The sequence below is a fragment of the Orcinus orca genome, chromosome 9 (assembly GCF_937001465.1).
Source record: "Orcinus orca chromosome 9, mOrcOrc1.1, whole genome shotgun sequence".
Classification (NCBI taxonomy): Eukaryota; Metazoa; Chordata; class Mammalia; order Artiodactyla; family Delphinidae; genus Orcinus; species Orcinus orca.
The window spans coordinates 46,379,815-46,399,993 of record NC_064567.1 but is presented as its reverse complement, the minus strand read 5'-3'; the positions used below and the strand labels follow the sequence as shown (position 1 = coordinate 46,399,993).

At 43.0% G+C, this 20,179-nt stretch overlaps 1 protein-coding gene across 4 annotated transcripts in view; it reads left to right on the top strand.

The window, feature by feature from the left end:
* Positions 1-20,179, top strand: part of WIPF3 (WAS/WASL interacting protein family member 3) — a 119,073-nt gene that overhangs the window by 18,743 nt on the left and 80,151 nt on the right. The window contains exon 1 of one of the 4 annotated variants that reach the window (XM_049714860.1): positions 9,782-10,180. The exons of 1 other annotated variant lie outside the window; for it this stretch is intronic. The gene's annotated coding sequence lies outside the window, so the exon portion shown is untranslated. Of the gene's footprint in view, positions 1-9,781; positions 10,181-10,393; positions 11,273-20,179 lie in introns of those variants that run through there. 2 more of the 4 variants (XM_012531510.3, XM_033420598.2) reach the window with 2 other exon arrangements.

Below are 20,179 nucleotides of genomic sequence, written 5' to 3'. Positions count from 1 at the left end.
CAAATTGAAGAATAAAAACCACATGATCATCTCAATAGATGCAGAAAAAACTTTTGACAAAATTCAACACCCATTTATTATAAAAAATCTCCAGAAAGTGGGCATAGAGGGAACCTACCTCAACATAATAAAGGCCATATGAAACGAACGCACTGCAAACATCATTCTCAATGGTGAAAAACTGAAAGTATTTCCTCTAAGATCAGGAACAAGACAAGGATGTCCACTCTTGCCACTATTATCCAACATAGTTTTGGAAGTCCTAGCCATGGCAGTCAGAGAAGGAAAAGAAATAAAAGGAATACAAATTGGAAAAGAAGAAGTAAAACTGTCACTGTTTGTAGATGATATGATACTATACATAGAGAATCCTAAAGATGCCACCAGAAAACTACTAGAGCTAATCAATGAATTTGGTAAAGTTGCAGGATACAAAATTAATGCACAGAAATCTCTTGCGTTCTTATACACTAACAACAGAAGATCAGAAAGAGAAATTAAGGAAACAATCCCATTCACCACTGCAACAAAAAGAATAAAATACCTAGGAATAAACCTACTTAAGGAGGTAAAAGACCTGTATGCAGAAAACTATAAGACAGTGATGAAAGAAATCAAAGGTGACACAAACAGATGGAGAGATATACCATGTTCTTGGATTGGAAGAATCAATAATGTGAAAATGACTATACTACCCAAAGCAACCTACAGATTCAGTGCAATCCCTATCAAATTACCAATGGCATATTTTATAGAACTAGAACAAAAAAATCTTAAAATTTGTATGGAGACACAAAAGACTCCAAATAGCCAAATCAGTCTTGAGGGTAAAAAATGGAGCTGGAGGAATCATACTCCGTGACTTCAGACTATACTACAAAGCTACAGGAATCAAGACAATATTGTACAGGCACAAAAATAGAAATATAGATCAATGGAACAGGATAGAAAGCCCAGAGATAAACCCACGCGCCCATGGTCAACTAATCTGTAACAAAGGAGGCAAGGATATACAATGGAGAAAAGACAGTCTCTTCAACAAGTGGTGCTGGGAAAACTGGACAGCTACATGTAAAGGAATGAAATTAGAACACTCCCTAACACCATACACAAAAATAAACTCACAATGGATTAAAGACCTAAGTGTAATTCCGGACACTATAAAACTCTTAGAGGAAAACATAGGAAGAACACTCTTTGACATAAATCACTGCAAGATCTTTTTTGACCTACCTCCTAGAGTAATGGAAATAAAAGCAAAAATAAACAAATGGGACCTAATGAAACTTAAAAGCTTTTGCACAGCAAAGGAAACTATAAACAAGATGAAAAGACAACCCTCAGAATGGGAGAAAATATTTACAAATGAATCAATGGACAAAGGATTAATTTCCAAAATATATAAACAGCTCATACAGCTCAATATTAAAAAAACAAACAACCCAATCAAAAAACGGGCAGAAGACCTAAGTAGACATTTCTGCAAAGAAGACATACATATGGCCAAGAAGCACATGAAAAGATGCTCAACGTCACTAATTATTAGAGAAATGCAAATCAAAACTGCAATGATGTATTACCTCACACCGGTCAGAATGGCCATCATCAAAAAGTCTACAAACAGTAAATGCTGGAGAGGGTGTGGGAAAAGAGAACGCTGTTTCACTGTTGGTGGGAATGTAAATTGATACAGCCAGTATGGAGAACAGTATGGAGGTTCCTTAAAAAACTAAAAATAGAATTACCATATGACTCAGCAATCCCGCTACTGGGCATATACCCAGAGAAAACCATAATTCAAAAAGACACATGCGGGGCTTCCCTGGTGGCGCAGTGGTTGAGAATCCGCCTGCCAATGCAGGGGACACGGGTTCGAGCCCTGGTCCGGGAAGATCCCACATGCTGCAGAGCAACTAAGCCCGTGTGCCACAACTACTGAGCCCATGTGCCACAACTACTGAAGCCCACACGCCCAGAGCCCATGCTCCGCAACAAGAGAAGCCACACAATGAGAAGCCCGTGCACTGCAACAAAGAGTAGTCCCTGCTTGCAACTAGAGAAAAGCCCGAGCGCAGCAACGAAGACCCAACACAGCCAAAATAAATAAATAAATAAAATAATAAAATAAATTTTAAAAAAAATTAAAAAAAAAAAGACACATGCATCCTAATGTTCATTGCAGCACTATTTACAATAGCCAGGTCATGGAAGCAACCTAAATGCTCATCAACAGACGAATGGATAAAGACGATGTCATACATGTATACAATGGAATATTACTCAGCCATAAAAAGAAATGAAATTGGGTCATTTGTAGAGATGTGGATGGACCTAGAGACTGTCATACAGAGTGAGGTAAGTCAGAAAGAGAAAAACAAATATCGTGTGTTAACGCAGATATGTGGAATCTAGAAAAATGGTACAGATGAACCAGTTTGCAAGGCAGAAATAGAGACACAGATGTGGATAACAAACATATGGACACGAAGGCAGGAAAGCGGGGCAGGGCGGTGGTGGTGGGATGAATTGGAAGACTGGGATTGATAGATATACATTAATATGTATAAAATAGATAACTAATAATAAGACCTAAAAATGAAATAAAATAATAATTTTCTTTTAGTTGGTGTTTCCAGTCAGTGCAGATTAATTTAAAATATGGTACAGTAATCCAGGTAAAGTTCTTTACATTTCTGTGGTCCTAACAGTAAAACAAAGTGCTTTCAATTTTATGAATTGCATGGAATTCCCCTCTTGGTATTCTGATAATGACTCTGAGGCATGGCAGAAATCAATGCCCCCTTTTTGCAGATGAAAGAATTAAGATTTTGAAGATCTAATAAGCTATTGAAATAGTGAACATCACACAGCTAGTTGATAATAGCTTGAATCCACATCTTTTGTCTCCAAGATCAAGGTTTTTTTATACTATTTTATGTTATGTACTTAGAAGGATTAAAGGTTTTGAAAACTTTGTGAAATATTGTTCAGCAAATCCCTTCTCAGTTTCTCAAAGAATGAGTCTAAAAAGGTACTTCAGAAAATACCTCGCTATATTTCCAACTCCCTCGCTTTCCTAAATCTTGAAATCATTTCTCTATTGGGTCTTTTCTCTTAACCTACAATATGATAGAGTCTCTACTCTCCCTTGATCCTTTCTTCTCTTCTAGATTTAATCCTCTCTCCTCTCTTCTTGGTTGAAGTTTCTGAAAAAATAATGCACACTCAAAGTATGGTCAATACTCCCTCAGCAACTTCTTATACTTCAACCCACTAAGATCAGGCTTCTGCTTGTTCTACTGCACTGAACTTGCAATTGCTAGAGTAACCGATGACCTCCTATTGTCGTATTTCTTGGCCCTTGAATGGGAATTCCATGCAGCATGATGCTGTCGGCCACGTCTTCTCTCTCCTTGGTTTCTGTACCTCCTTCTCTCCAGGCTCTTTCCTCTCTCTTTTTCCCTTCTCTCCCTCTTCCTTCATCAGTTGGATCCTCTTTCTCTGCCTGTTCAGTAAAATCCTGTGTTCTGCATGGGCCTCGACCTTCCTCTATTCTTACTCTGGAAGCAAGAAAGGTAGACTGCAACCTCTGGGTGTTTGCAGCACATTTTGGAAGAACAGTATAATTTTGGGAGGCAGCACGATGGGATTAAACAGCATCCACAGGTAGTGAACTATTCCTTTGGGCACTCTTTGGCACAGTGTTGCTGTTTAAATAGAACTGCCTGCTCTCTTTTTTGTGCTGTGCTCATGAAGTCGTTTCTCAGCCATCCCAGGAACCTGCATGAATCAGCCCCAGCCTGATGTTAAGTGATAGAATGCCATGCTTCTTAACTCTTACTCTCAGCAAGGTGGAGCCTCCTCCCTAGGCAGACACTTGCACGGAAGACTCATGGCTAAATTCTACCTGACAGGTAGCCCCACCCTCAGCCAGCTATGGGCTTGTGGTGCATGGGGTGATGCAGCAGTCTTTACAGAGGGTGGGAACCACTGCCCAAGACCCTCACACCCCTCTAAGGTTGTACCTATTTTTTAAAATTTATTTATTTTTGGCTGTGTTGGGTCTTCGTTGCTGCACGTGGGGCTTTCTCTAGTTGCGGTGCGCAGGCTTCTCATTGTGGTGGCTTCTCTTGTTGTAGAGCACGGGCTCTAGGCACACAGGCTTCAGCAGTTGTGGCTCGCAGGCTCTAGAGCGCAGGCTCAGTAGTTGCAGCGCAGGAGCTTAGTTGCTCCGTGGCATGTGGGATCTTCCCGGACCAGGGCTCGAACCCGTGTCCCCTGCATTGGCAGGCGAATTCTTAACCACTGCACCACCAGGGAAGTCCGGTTGTAACTTTTATTATTATTATTATTACCATCATCATCATCATCATTATTGTGGTAAAGTATACATAGCATAAAATTTACTCTTTTAACCATGTTAAAGTATACCATTCAATGGCATTAAGTACATTAAGTACATGCACAATGTTGTGCAATCATGACAACTATTTGGTTCCAGAACGTTTTTACCCCCTAGTTGGAAACCCCGGTCACATTAAGCACCTATGCTCCATTCTCCCCTCTCCTCAGCCCCTGGAAACCGCTAATCTGCTTCCTGTCTCCATGGATTTGCCTATTCTGGGTAGTTCATATAAATGGAATTAAACAATATGCAGCCTTTTGTGTCTGCTTCTTTCACTTAGCCTAATGTTTTCAAGGCTCGTCCATGTTGTAGTATGTACCAGTATTTCATTCCTTTTTATTGTCAAATAATATTCCGTTATATGGATATATCACATTTTTTTACCCATTCATCTGTTGATGGACATCTGGGTGTTTACACCTTTTGGCTATTGTGAATAGTGCTGCTATGAACTTTCAGGTCCAAGTTTTATTCGAACTCTTGTGTTCCATTTTTTTCGGTATATGCCTAGGATTGGAATTTCTTGGTCTCATGGTAATTCTATGTTTAACTCTTTGAAGAAACATCAAACTGTTTTCCGCAGCAGCGGCACCATTTTACATCCCCACCAACAATGTATGAGGGTTCCAACTTCTCCACATCTTGTTGTTTTCCTTTTTTAAAAATTATGGCACCCTAGTGGGTGTGAAGTCGTTTGTCATTGTGATTCCAAGGTTTTATCTTTAAATGCTAATGATTCTTAAAACTATATCCCTAAGTATTTACCTAAAAGAAATAAAAACATTTATCTACAAAAAGACTTATACACAAATATTCAAAGCAGCTTTAACTGTAACATCCTAAAACTGGAATCAACCCAAATGTCCACCAACAGGTGAATGGATAAACAAATACTGGCATTGTGAAATACAGTGAAATACTAACCAGCAATAAACAGGAATAAATTACACAAAACACATAGATGAAGCTCAAATACATTATGCTGAACAAAAAAGCCAGACACAAAAGAGTATATCATGTATATACAAAGCTCTAGAAAAGACAAAGCTAATAGTTCTGTGGTCGCCTGGGACTGGGAGTAGGGACTGGTTGCAAAGGGGCACAAGGGACCTTTTTGGGTTGTTTGAAATATTTGATAAGGGTAGAGGTTACATCAGAGAACATATTTGTTGGCATTTAACATGAGTACATTTTTTCATATGTAAATTACTTTTCAATAAGGTTGATATTAAAAGTTAAAAAATATATAGACTCTCAAATATTTAGGTCAAGACTCCAAGCCTCATTTGTTCATTTCTTTCATAACTCAACAAACATGTGTTGAGTGCCTACTATGTAGTAGTCTCTGTTCTGTGAGATAAGGATACAATAGAGACAGAGATAGTTCCTGAAGTCATGGATACCATGGTCTAGTCTGGGGGACAGACATTAATCAAATCATCAAACCAATAATGGCATCATTACAACTGTAATCAATGCTGCAATAGAAAGTTACATGGGATGATGAGCTCTTATAGTGGAAGGTGACATTGTCGAATTCCAGGTAAGTGATGGCTGAGTTAAGTTGAGATCTGAACAATGAGGAGGAGTTCATTTTGGGGATGTTCTCTTCAAAGAGGGAAAAGCATGTGCAAAGGGCGAGTGACAATAAAGGGTATTACCTGTTCAAGGATCTGAAAGCAGGCCAACACGACTGGAGTAAAGAGATCAAGGGAGAGGGAAAAGGCTGAGTAAGTCATGCTGTAGACTGAGTGCCTTCAGACAAAGCTCAGGACTTTGGTTATTATCATCAGAGCAAAGCAAAAAGAATGAAATTACAGATAATGGGAGTTAAGATCAGCTTTGAGTTTCAAGACCATCTCTGGCCACACTGTGAGTACTGGTTTGGAAGAGAGAAGCAGCACGTTGCAGAATGACCAGCTAAGAGGCAACTGTGGAAGTGCTGGAGAGAGGTGACAGGCTCTGGTGGCAGGTGGCATTGGTGCAGAAGGGTAGAACCAGATGGGGCCAAGAGGCAAAATCCACCGAGGGGAGGTGCCATGAGGGAAAGGGAGCTGAGGGTTTGTTGGGTGGTTGGGTTGGATGGCTGGGGAGATGGGCAACACGGAGAATGGGTCAGGTTCAGTACAAAGACCGTGAGTTCAGTTTCAGACATGTGGAGTTTGAGGCTCCTGGTCCACCAACCTCTTTCAGATTTTCTCTTCCCTGAAATGGCTTTCCTTCCCCAGTTTCTGATGGGAAACTCCAGTTCATCCACGAAAGCCCAGCTCAGGCATTACTGTCTCCCTTCTCCCCGCCATCAGGCAGTGTTCATCATTTCTTCTCCTGTATTATCCCTCTCTCCAGGGAACTGTAATACTCTATTTACAAGCCGTATCCTCTGCTAAGCTGTCAGCTCCCTGGAGGCATGGCTGTGAATCCATTTTAGCGCCCCCAGTACATTATCACCATCTAATAGCTGCTCTACAAATTCTTGAAGAATGGATGCTGATACATGTATAAAACATTTAAGATTTCTACAGTGCTGTTCTCCTGAAGAGCTAATAAGTCATGGCAGATATAAGTTTACAAGGAGAAAGTGTGAAAGGTGAGCTATTGCAGGCATTTGGTGAGCAGGGGGAGAAGAGATGTTTGCCCTTTACCAGGCCACAGTATCAGTTAGAAATACATTTGGCCACAAGGAATAGAAAACTCAGTCTCAGTGGCTTAAACTAGCGAGGGCTATCTTTCTCACATAAAAAGTTCAGAGGTGGGCTGTTGCTGGATTTCATCTGAATGCCCAGAAGTACCATACACACTTGCTCTATTTTCCACTCTGCCACCCTGATTATATTGGCTTTTTGGTCTCATGTTCATTGTCTCTTGGTTGTAATCTGGTTGCAGCATCACTAGCCATCTCATTTGTGTTCAAGGCACAAAGAACATGAAAAATGGAAAGTCAGAGCCTGCAAAGGAGGTCTCAGGAGCCCCCCAGCCAACTCCCTCTTTCAACTCATTGGCCAGAACCGGGTCAATGACTTCCTTAGCTGCAAGAAAGACTGAGAAATCAGGAATGGGACTGTCATGGTAGTCTTGGACCAATCATAATCCTCAGTTCTGTTAATAGGGAGGAAAGGGAAAAGGGTTTGGCTATTGGGAAGGTGACTTACAGCACCTGTGACTAAACAAATACAGGCATATCTCGTTTTACTGCACTTCGAAGATCTTGCTTTTTTTTTTTTAAATTGAAGGTTTGTGGCAACCTTGCTTTATCAGATGATGGTCAGTCATTTTTTTTGCAATAAAGTTTTTTTTTTAAGTAAGGTGTGTACATTTTTTTAGATATAATGCTATTGCACACTTAATAGAGTACAGTATAGTGTAAACATATGTACTGGAAACCAAAAAATTCATGTGACTCACTTTAGTGCAATATTTGCTTTATTGCTGTGTTCTGGAACTGAACCCACAATATCTCCAAGGTATGCCTGTATCATCCACCTGGAATAGCTAGTGCTGTCCTGTAGTTATGTACATCCTGGTGCAGCCAGGGGGAATGGATCCTTCTCTAATGTCCATAAAAACAAGGCATCAATGGCACAGTTACGTCACATGGATATGAGACATTGGGCACCTGAAGCTTTCAGCACAAATGTCCCCACTTTCCAAATATTTTCCTCACTCACCATTTCTCTATCCTTTCCAACCAGTAGCCTTTTTGCACAAATTATTTGATCCACGCCAGCTCACAACTATCTCTTAAGATAACAGCCTCTCCATTCGACTAACTCCTGCTTGGGCCATTCAGCAGAAGACCTGGTGGGAACTCTGGGCTCATGCAAATGTCTTCTCTGCTCTTTTACCTTTCCTTCCTTTTGTATTAGAATACTAGTAGTTTTGTATTTAATGAGAATACACATTAGGGATCCCAAGAAGGAAACTGTCTGGTAATGTTTCAAATGTTTTTCTTTTAGTGATCACCTGTGCAAAACGGTTTATGAATTTTAGGTTGAGCACAGTTTTTCACATTTCATGCCCATGACCATTTATTTTGGTTCTAAAGGAGGAAAGGCATGAGTTGCATAGGACAAACAGGTGGGAAGCAAGTACCTCATTGGCTTCCAATGACTACACCTTCTTCACCTAAGTCAAACAGAAGCCCATGTTCTTGACAACACAGGAGGAAAGGCATGAGTTGCACAGCACAAACAGGTGGGAAGCAAGTACCTCATTGGCTTCCACTGACTACACCTTCTTCACCTAAGTCAAACAGAAGCCCATGCTCTTGACAACACAGGAGGAAAGGCATGAGTTGCACAGGACAAACAGGTGGGAAGCAAGTACCTCATTGGCTTCCACTGACTACACCTTCTTCACCTAAGTCAAACAGAAGCCCACGTTCTTGACAACACAGGAAGGAACAGCATCAGGAGTGAATTATTTATCCTTGCTGTAAATATAAGCCTACACGTTGTCAGCCTGTAAACACTAGTAATTAAGAAACCAGCTAAGGTCCGCTTGGGCAACATACTTTGACAGCAGCTGCTACAGAACCTGAACCTGGAGACAGTTTGCTATCCATGTGTGAGATCCCCCTCCCTACCAGCATTAACTGCTCTCTCACCTGTGTTCCCATGCATCTCATCCAAGCGCTGAGTACAGGTCTCTCCCCCACTGCAGACTTGTAGCTCCTTTTGCATAGAGACACAGCCTCCTTCCACAGCACATGCTAAGGGTCCTGCAGAGGGCCTGGCTCACAGACGCTCGGGTAAATTGCAGTGAACGGTCCACGAGTATCCTCTTAGCTCCTCCATTAGCGGGAATGCGCAGCACGTGGGAGATTCGAAATCCTCACCAACCAATCATGCGCCTAGTGGAATACATCCAGCCTCAGACACAATCTTTCTGCATCTTTCCAGGGGTCTGAACGTGAAGTGTGGCAAGGATTCACTGGACATACCAAGTTCTTTCGGCTCCTTAGACCCTTCAGTTTTCCGGCAGTCGGCTCCCTCTCCCCTTCGGCTCCACCTGGGACAATCTACCTCCCCAGGTCACTCCAACCGGATAATTCATGCACATCCTTCAGTTCTTTTAGCCACCACCTCCTCCAGAAGCCTTCCCTGACTTCCCCAAGTCTGGATCAGGGCCCCCTCTATGACCGCTCCCTCTTGGTTCTGCGGTGTAGTTGTCCATTAGTTGTTTCCCTTTTTAGACCGTGAATTCCGCAAGGGCACGAGACGATCTCGTTCTCTCTTTTGTCCCGCTTATGACGCTGCCTGGAGCATAGGAGGGGCTCAGAATATTTTGGAATAAATTGATGAAGGAGTGGAGTGTCCCCAGCCTGGCGGTGCTGGGCCGGGTGTTGCTTGCATCACAGCCCCTCCTATGTGGGGAACTCCAGCCTTGGGCCGCAAACTTAGACTCTCTCCTCAGATTAGACTTGGGCCTCCGTCAGGCAGAGGCGCGCCCGGAGGCCAGGACCCGCCTCCCGGGTTCCAGAGCGACCCCGCCCGCCCGGGCCGCGTCCCTGCGCGCGGGCCGGCTGCGGCTCCCCGGCAGGAGCCTGAGGAGCAGGTGGGGGCGACGGCCCCGCCTCCGCGTCCCGGCAGCCCCAGAGCTGGCGGCCGGGGAGTGAGCGGCGCTCACCGAGCGCAGCACCCAACGCAGCTTGGACCCAGCGGCGTCGCCTGGAGCACGGACGCTGCGGGACGGAGCCCGGAGCCTACAGGCGGCGGCGGCGGCGGGGACGTCGGCCAGAGACGAATCCTGTCCTGTCCTCGGCACGACCAGCGGCAGGTAGCGGCTCCGCGCGCGTGCCCGGGTCGGTGCCGGAGGGAGGAGGGACGAGCCGCAGCTGCGGGCGCTCGGGCCGTCCCGGAGCTGAGTGAAACGCCGGCGGGTGCAGGAGTGCTGCGTGCGCGCATGCGGGTGTTGGGGCGCTCCCAGCCCGGGGCGATGCGCTGCGCTGCGCTGCGCTCCTCAGCAGCCTGCCGCCCGCTGCCCGGCGTCTCCGAGGCCCGGCCGTAACGGGACCGCGGAGGGAACGAGGTCACCGCGGGGTTGTCTGGTGACTTCCACCGACCCGACTATCCGGAGAGCGGCCCCTGGCGACAAGGCCGCCCGGGCCTGGTCTTCGCCAAGCTCTCCGTTCCTCCCTTCCCCGCTTCACCCCCAGAACAAAAGGCTGGGGTCTCGCTGGGGAGGGGGCTGTCGCGGGATGAGCGGGAGCGAAGTAAACAGCAGCTAGGAAATTGCAGAACTAAAGGTGGCTTGGGGGATACGGAAGCCCTCGATGAGGAAGCCAATCTCGGAGATGTAAAGTGACTTACACAAGGTCACACAGCTCGTGGTGACTGAACTGGGGCCAGAGCGCAGGTCTCGGGACTCCCTTCCCAGTGCTCATCTCCAGGCCCCAGAGGTCAGTAGTCTGTGCTCCAGCAATTTAATTCTGGCCATGCATGGGTTTTAAAGTCTCCTTTGGAGGAATAAGGGAGAAAGTGGCAGAGCCTATTCCCCGCCTTCCTCAGTACGCACCGGAGGCGGAGGTGGAGCGGGGATGCGGGAGCAGGGCTGGGGAAGAGGGCGCTCCGAATCTCCGGGTGGGGCTTGGAGGACAGGGAGCCTAGCCCTGTCCCTGTGGGCAGGCGGGCACTGGCTCGCAGGAACAGCGCCTTCTGAGCGTGGCTTGCTAGCCGCGTGGGTGTGCCTGCGACGGGAGCGGGGGCGGCGTGGGGACCCAGTGCGCGCTGCTCCCTAGAAAGAAGTTCTCTCCCGGGAGAGGCCGGGAGAGCTGTTCTGGCGCGCTGGGGCGAGCCGACAACATCCCTGACGCTCGCGCTGTTTTGTGACGGGCTCTGTTTGGAAGGAAAGGTACTCTGCAGCAGGAAGGTGGGCTATCACTTCGCTTCTCCGAGCCTGCGGGTGTCCTTGGCAGCAAAATGAGAGCTTTGTTCTGCATAACCTGTGTGATTCAGAAAGTTCGTGCCTCTCTCCTCCTTTACAGAATCTTTATCTCTTTAGAGGGAAGAGAAGTACATGTCTTCTGGTCAGCAGTAGTAGTTATCGCAGGGACTCCAGCCTCCCCTAAAAACAAAATTTTTTTTTTTTAATTTTAGGCAAAGCTATTAATGGGGACGAAGCTTAGAAGAGGGGTTGGGTTGCCTTTGGGCCTGGTAATGACTTGGACAGAAAAGGAGGCTTCACAGGTGCCGGAAATGCTCCCTACCTCGACCTAAGTAGTGGTAACACAGGTGTACATATATAGATATTTGTGAGGTTATTCCCTTCAGATTTGTGCACTTATGCTTTCCCTCAGTAAAAAAAGTAAATAAAAATTTAATGCTAAAAATCCACTCATTATAGTAGCACACAGATTACTGCAGTTTTCCAGCCAAGGAATTTTAGAGATACATTTAAAAACCACAGAAGCCAAATCAGAAAAATAAATAAATAAATAAGAACAGGGAGCAAAGAAAGTTTAGCAATAACGGGAAATGAAATACACACTGCAGAGGGCCTTACCAAATGCCTTTACACGAATCACCTCACATGATTCACATTTTCTTAAGGGCAGTATTGTTATTGTGCCTTTTTTTTACAGACAAGAAAATAAAAGGTCACAGAGGTTAAATGCCTTACTCAGGGGAGCAGGGTTAAGAACCTGGGTACACAGATTTCAAATTCTATACGTGCAACCATAAACAAGCAATTTTCAGCCACCTGAATCAGGGCAGAGCCATCAGGGTGACAGAGACTTGAAGACTGGCTTCCTGCCGTGCCCCCTTTTAGTTCCTTTCCAGGAGCCTCTGTTGTTTTCATATAGCTGTGAGTGTGAGATTGTGTCACAGTCTGAAGGTAGCCAGCAGCGGAAGGGATGGAGGAAGTGTGTGTGTGTGTGTGTGTTTAAGAACATACAGTTTTAGGAACAGGAGAAAGCCAGCTGGCCCAGCCTGGAAACACTGTTTTTAGGAGATTTATTGTTCAGAAATCATACAGTACAGGTTGTGATTTTGCAGTCACTTAAATACACACACAAAATAAATAATATAACCTAGAAAAGATCTGAGAAACCAAAATGTAATTTACTCTAGAGAACATGTAGGATTTTCACTAGGGAAAAACAGTCAACTTTCCTACGTTCTAGAATTTATAAATATATGTTTATCAATGCTTATGTTTAAAAAAAACCTACAAAAATAACTCAGCAGAAGGACAGAAATTTGTTTTCCAGCAAACGTGTTGTAAATATACTTACATTTGGTGCAGAAACATTTGAAACTTTAGGGTACAGGAATATTTTATCTAGAGAGAAATCTTGAGAAATGTGTCCTGAAGTGTGTTCTTCTAGTGATTTTATCCTTCTGCCTAAAATTCAGAAGCCGGAGGAGTAGAATCGTGTTTGTTTTACCAGCTAATATCACATTGCAGAGTTGAATGTTTGTCTCGTTCTTAGAATTAGAAGGTTTGGGTTTGAAGAAGCTGGATTAAGTGGGGCAGGTAAAGAGGTAGCTGGCTGGATCTGCTCAGCTGAGTACCATTAAGCGTGATTATGCATCACAAAGTTATCTTTAGGCGAGTTTTGCCATGTCACAGTTAGTGTTCCTGCCATCTGGCTGCTGGAATATTTAGAAAGGAATCATAATGTTTGACTGACTCTGCTGAGAGCATGACAAAACAGACTTCGAGAGGGAACTATTAAATATGAGTTAGGGTTGGTGAGAAAATGATTAATTACTTCTTATTTAGCCACCGCACACAACGGAAGAGAGGGACGGTTCCCAGCTGATGCGGAGCAGGTGCAGCACATAAGTTTTCTCACTGACTTCAGCCAATAGTGCACTTGAAACTTCCCCTTTGCCCTTCTAGTTGGGTATTTCCTTAGGCCTGCCCAAGCAGGAACCCGACCCGTTTTGCAGCAGGGGAATCGTGTGGTGAACGGCCGTGCTGAAGTGCCAAAGAGATAGAGTGAAGCGGAGCAAATGTGGCAAAAATGCCAGGTGGGCATTATGTGGGCCAGGCTCTGTGAAAGATTTTCAAGTGCATCTTGAAGGAATATTCACCCTGTGTGGGCGATGTATTCCAGTGAGACACTGAATTTGAGATGGTGGCATCCAGAAAGGAAGTGCCAGGCCTGTCTATGGACTGTAAGCCTGTCAGCTCCTGGGAGTATCTAAGAGGAGGCAGTAGGGAGCTTGTGAGGACTTGGGCCCATGTGTGTGCAGGTGTGTGTCAGAGCAAGGTGCCCAGGCTGCCATCCGCTGTGCCTTAAGAGCCAAAGGCTACCTCATACTGAATATTTGTGCCTGACTAGGCTAAGAGCTTTCTACATATGAAATCAACCCAACAGCCCTATAAGGGAGCTGATTTTTCTTACTCCCATTATCAGATGGACAGAGAGGCCAAGGGCTAAACTGTTCTCAGAATGATCATGCCACACCCTGCCCTGGTCTGCTATCAGCCAACTCATAAGCCCAACGTGCCCTTTACCTGACTCTCCCTGATTGCACCTGAACTCCTGGAGGACAGGTAATACATCTGTTTCATCTCTCTTCCCAGCAGCTGCATCATAGGTGGCATGTGATGAGTAGTGAATGAATGAGTGAGTGAATGAATGAATACCTTCATATTTAAAGGTCAAAAGTCAGTTTGGATTAACTGTCCTTTTGACTTTTACTGTCTCATTCCCCTCTGTTAATATGGGTCATCGGGCATGATTGTATGGACAAGATGTGTAATAGATATCTCCTTTAAAGCTGAAGGATGCTAAGCTCAGCCTGTAAGATCAGAAGGCCTCTGCTTCTTTGAGAAATTAAATATTATTATTTCTTCTTTTGTAAAACGGTTGTCATTTGAAACACCTGGGTTGGAATCTTTCCTTCATCATTTATTTGTTGTATGACCTTGGACAAATTACTTCACCTTTCTGTGCCTCAGTTTTCTCATCTGTAAAGTGGGAATAGTAATAGTACTACTTATCTCATATTTAGGGTAAATAACTTAAAATAGGTCCAGTGCCTAGGACAGTGCTTGGTTCATAGTAATGTTCAATAAATTAGCTCTTTTTAAAATTATTATCATCTGATGCTTTTAAAAATTGTTTGCCTTACGTGTTTCTGGTTCCATAAAGCATTTGAGGCATAAACAACATAAAATTAATAATGAAACTGGGGTAAAGAGAACACACAGATAAGGAAGCAAGATGAAATCAAAGGTAATTTAGTGAACAAGACTATGTTATAAGGTGCAGGTAATTTCTAGAGATGAGTTTACTATAAGGTTTGGTGTAGTTTCGGGAGATGGGATTAAAAATTTGTCAGAGCTTCCCAGTAACCAAAACAAAGAGGAAAACACAAATAGTTACTCAATCCACAGTGACCATGAGATAAAATGAGATCAGTTACACAGCTTTTCCTGGTCCTGAAACTTGGGATGGCTTTCTCCTGGCGGTTCTTCAAAGCAGTCATTGTTGCCATAGAGATCTAAGTCTTCAACATGGTCCCTGCCATGAAGACAATGGAAGTTTTGTGGTAGAAGTTAATAATAAGTGTTTCTTAGAACGTCATTGACTGCAGTTCCAGAGACATACTCTCAGAGCACAGCCCAATAAAAGCTCTTCTGTGAAGGGCCAGAACACTGTGGTTTGGGGATGTTCTATTTCCTTAGCTATGCTTACTGAGTGCCTGGGAGAGTAGAAAGATTCTTCCAAAGATTATAATTCTTGTGAGAGTCAGGTGAACAATCCCATGTTTAAGAACATTTGTTCTGGCTGAAGCTATATAAATGAGCCAAATCAGTTGACTTTATCCAGAAAAAGTCCAGAGGGTGTCATCATACACATAAACTCATTAATAGATGTGTTCATGAATTTTCTTAATACTGGTAGTCCCATAATCTCCCTTTAGCTGCAGATTTTATCACACTGTTTGGAAAAAGAAATATCCAGTGCTCTGTACTACCTTTTAAGCCCTTTAATACTTTCAGTACTTCTTGGTATTAAGAATAAATGATATTTGATTTTTAAACTTGTTTTTTAGTACTTGAAATAATGGTCATGTCTTTTTAGTCTCATTACATATACATTAGCCCAAGTATGATTTGTATCAGTTAGGATTGCATTCAGCTGCCAAAACAAAACAAAAACAATGCACACATCAGAATCTGGCCTAAACAGATAAAAGAGTGTCTTGTGGAGCTAGACTCCCAAGAAAGGCAGTCCAGGGGCGATGCAGGAGCTCAAACAGTACTATCAGAGAATCAGCCTTTCCCTGCTTCACCTTTCTTCACCTTTCTTCACCTTCTTCACCATGTAGGACATCATCCTAAATCTAGTTGCCTCATGGTCACAAGATGGCTGCTGTATCTCTAGGCTTCCATCTTTAGGCAGGAAGAAAGGAAATGTGTAAATAGCTAAAGAGCGAGGGCCCTTCTATTAGGGAAGTTTTGCCTTTTTAGATAGAAAGTGATGCCCTCCCCAACTACTTCTGACGACATCTCATTGGCCAGGATGGTGTCACAATGTTGCTCTAAAATGTAAAGAGTCTGAGAAGTCAAATATTTTTAGCTAGGTAAACTGCAACTACCACCCCTCTCTCTAATTAGGGATTTTGCTCTAAGGAAGGAGAGGAAATGGTTATTGAGTAGGCAGCTAGAAGTATCAGCCACCTGACATAACTTCCATTATTAGCCATGTCCCTGACTTAATTAGAATTTACAGAAGTGACTCAGTAATTTAAAATGTTATACTTTTCTAGTTTTTCATACGATTAGCATTAGAGGATGAAACACACCCAACTGCCTTATGTAGATTCCTAAACCGCTGTCACCAGCCCTGCTTCTTTTCTAAATTTCAGATCTAAATTTCCATTTGCCAGAAGGACCTCATATGCTTCAAATTAAACTCACTTCTCCCCGCCCATTCACCACCGCCCAACACCCACACATTTTCTCCTGCCTTCCTTAATTAATATTAGATTGCCTTGGCAAGGAGCCTTGGGGTTGTCCTGGACTCTTTCTTCTCCCCACATCCCAGGCATCCAAACTGTTATCATCCTTGGCTCTGTCCCATTGCCATTACTCTAATTCAAATAAATATCCATCCTTGCCCATGTGGATCCCCAAATTGGTCTACCTGTTTGCTGCTTCTTCATTGCCCTATAATTCATTTTCCACACATGCCCCCAGGGTGCTGTATTTAAAACACCAGTGTCTAACATCTCTCCTTTCTTTAGAAGCTTACAAACTAAAGCTCAGCCTGGCTCTGTGAGCGCCATGCTTGCTGGGACTGGTTGCCACACACCCCAGACATTCCCACGTGGCAAAGTTTTGCTCACCCCCTCCCCACTCCCTTCAACTATAGAAGACCTCTCTCAGAGGTTTCTTATGCTTTTCATGGTCCATAAGCCATGGGAACAGTTAATTACCTTTGCATTTATGTTTCCAGAACACTTTATAATTTCTATTAATATGTTTTGCCCTGGATTCTATTTTGCCTGATATTAATCATGCTGTACCAGTTTTTTAAAAAAAATAACAGCTTTATTGGAGTATAATTCACATACCATAAAATTCACTCTTTTAAAGTATGTAATTCAGTGATTATTAGAATATTCACAGAGTCACACAACTATAACCATCATCTTGATTCCAGAACATTTTCATCACCCCAAAAAGAAACCCATTAGCAGTCACTTCCTATCCCCCCTCTCCTCAGCCCTGACAGCCACTAATCTACTTTTTATTTCTATGGATTTACCTATTCTGGAATTTTCTATGTGTGGAATCATGCAGTATGTGACCTTTTGGGACTGGCTTCTTTCACTTGACATAGTCTCTTTTGGGTTTATCCATGCTATAGCATCTATCAGTACTTCATTCCTTTAATTAATTAATTAGTTAATTAATGGCAGGGTTGGGTCTTCGTTGCTGTGCGCGGGCTTTCTCTAGTTGCATCGAGCGGGAGCTACTCTTCGTTGCAGTGGGAAGGCTTCTGATTGCGGTGGCTTCTCTTGTTGCGGAGCACAGGCTCTAGGTGTGCAGGCTTCAGTAGTTGTGGCACGTGGGTTCAGTAGTTGTGGCACGCGGGCTCTAGAGCACAGGCTCAGTAGTTGTGGCACACGGGCTTAGTTGCTCCGCGGCATGTGGGATCTTCCCGGACCAGGGCTTGAACCCGTGCCCCCTGCATTGGCAGGCGGATTCTTAACCATTGTGCCACCAGGGAAGTCCCCTTCATTACTTTTTATTGCTGAATAATATTACATTGCATGGCCCATACTACATTTTGTTAATCCACTCATAAGTTGATTGACGTTTGGGTTGTTTCTACATTTCGGCTGTAATGAGTAATGCTACTATAAACATTCATGTATAAGTTTTTGTGTGGGCAAATGTTTTCATTTCTCTGGATAGATACCTTGGAGTGGAATTACTGAGTCTTGTGATAATTCTGTTTAACATTTTGAGGAACTTACAAACTCTTCCAAAGTGGCTGCACCATTTTACATTCCCACCAGCAAAGTATGAGGGTTCTATACCAGTTTTTAGTATCTACTTGGGTATTGTTTTCACTGTTTTATTTTCAAAGGTTTAAACATCATTTTGTTTTAGGTGCATTTCTTATAAAGGAGATATAGTTAATTTTTAAAGCAATTAGAATATCTCTGCTCTTTAGCAAGAGAAGCTAATTATCTGTGTAACAATAGTTATTGTGGTTACTGATCTATTGGAACTCATTTTGTGCTTTTTATATACCATATGCTTTATTGTTGCCTCTTTTTTTCTTCTTTTAGTCTGCCTTTTCCTAGCAAAGTGCCTGGCACATAGTAACTTTAAATATGTAAGTATTATAAGCTGTCATTTGTGGACAGGCGCCATGTATCTATAGATTTATTTATTCATCAAGTATTTATTGATTACCTGCTCTTCATGTTTATAGTTTACTCAGTGGCTAGCATAGTGCCTAACATGTAGAAGAAGCTCAGTAAATATTTTCTGCATTGCATAGACTGTGCAAAGGCTGAGATGCCTGTCAGAAGCTGGGTAGAGTAATGGAGAGTGCGGAGGCTTAGGGGCAGCTCACTTGGGTTGGATGCGGCTGTTTCACGTCCCAGCTGTTTGATCTTGGACTATTACTTTACATCTTTGAGCCTTTGTTTCCTCGTCTGTGAAATGGGGATAATAATATCTTTCGTGCAGAGTTGTTTGGGGTGATGAAAGATGATTATGTAAATAACAATCACAATTGCTAGCACTGGGAATCCACGTAGTACATGTGAACTATTGTTTTTGTTAATGAATTGTTTAACAAAGAGCTCTCCCAACCACATATATCACATATATCACATATATCACATATATCCCAACACATATATCAGTATGAAATCATCAACCATGTCTGCCCAGGGAATAAACTTATAGTAAAAAATGATGCTGGCTCCTTTGCTATGTGTCTGACATAAATAATTACCAGAGAAATTTTTTCTCCTCATATGGTACAACCAAGAAAAAGGACCAAAGATGTAATTGTACTTCCTCTTAATGACACAGAAATAGATTTTAAGTCTCCAGTATTCCTTAAAGCTGTCGTTTATTCTAATACTCTTCTAAACTTTTGAATGAAATGTGTTTTAGCCAATCGTCTTGCTCTCCAGTATTTCAGAGGAAGAATAAAGTAGCTTCAGAAATAGGTAAGATAACTGCCTAAAACAAGACAAGCAAGCAACATTTTCCCCTACATTTGAACAGCTTTTGCATGACTCCTTTTCTGGTTTTCACCTCTCTGTGTATGTCCGAAGGTTTTAGAAATTCACCTGCAGACTTTTAGAAGGAAGGCTAAAACCGATCTGGGTTCATGCCTGGTGTTGTGTGTTCCTGGTGGTCATGGATGGTCAGTGAGTTTTAAGTGATAGTGGTTGACCTGTAGTCATTTTGACATTATCTGTATAAATTACGTATGCCTAAGAATGATACCTGTCAGGATACCTGTCCGTAAGATCTAGGGGTGCCTTATTCTGTGGCTGGAGAAAGAAAGCCACCATTGTCATTTCAGACCCTGTGCATCCCCTTATGGTGCTCTCTTGTTTTCTCCCATTTGACGAATGACTAGGATCGGTTACAAATGGAACCAACTCACAAATGATTCATGCCTAATGGGCAATCATGTTTTAAGGCTGTTCCTCATTGTGTAGTAACCGTGTATTAACAGAAGAATTAAATCTTAGGGGTTATGGATTGGTTTGAGGAGAAGTATTTTACTCTACTTTTGGTTGTTTACCAAGCCCACTTCGTCAGTCACCTTCAATGCTTGTGGCTGGCTGCAGGGGATGGTTTCAGCTGTCATGGAAGTCTGCCTGCAAGGCCAGCCCAGCGAAACCCATGGTCAGGTCTCAGTGCTGTTCTTTGTGGATCCAGCTCACTTAGACCAAATTGTCAACACAAATTTGTAATTATTCATCTATTCATTTGTATTTACCTTTTAGATGTAAAGGGGTCTCCTAACTCAGATGATGAAAAGCATTTAAAAAATTACTTCTTCACAATTGTCCCGAGTAAAGAAAGCAATCCAGAACTTTTATTTTTTCAGTTAGTTTTTCAAATGGGTAGTAATGCCCAGGATACATACTTCAAAAAGTGTAAAAAGGATATATAGTATAAAGTAAGTCTTTCTCACACCCCAGTCTTGGACCACCTGGTTGTTATACATTCTTCCAGAGAGATTTCATATATGCATAAGCAGGTATGGGTATACCTATATTTACATATACCTGTATTTGTAGGTATACACATATAATACAAATAAAG